Raw genomic sequence first — 300 nt, 5'->3', positions numbered from 1 at the left:
CCCCCCCCCCCCCCCCCCCACCCCTCATTAGCTGTATTTAGCTTTGAATTCCTCTGCGTCCGCCCGGTCACCCTTGTGTATACATAACCCAGCCTTCTCGGGAAGGAGCAGAGAGTCGCCGAGCCAGTGCCTTTTCCCTGGAGGGGAGGACGCCCCGAGGGGTCTCCTGCCCTCTGCACCCCGCTCCCCGAGTCACCTGGAGAACACTGAACTGTTACAACCTGCACAGGCCTGTCGGACAGGCTGCCGCGCTCTGTACCTTCCTAATAAAGGCCTGGAGACCACCGTGCTGTCTGCAGT

Source organism: Myotis davidii, unplaced genomic scaffold (assembly GCF_000327345.1).
Source record: "Myotis davidii unplaced genomic scaffold, ASM32734v1 scaffold333, whole genome shotgun sequence".
NCBI lineage: Eukaryota > Metazoa > Chordata > Mammalia > Chiroptera > Vespertilionidae > Myotis > Myotis davidii.
The sequence above is the reverse complement of the archived record's forward strand: the minus strand, read 5'-3'. Positions refer to the sequence as shown.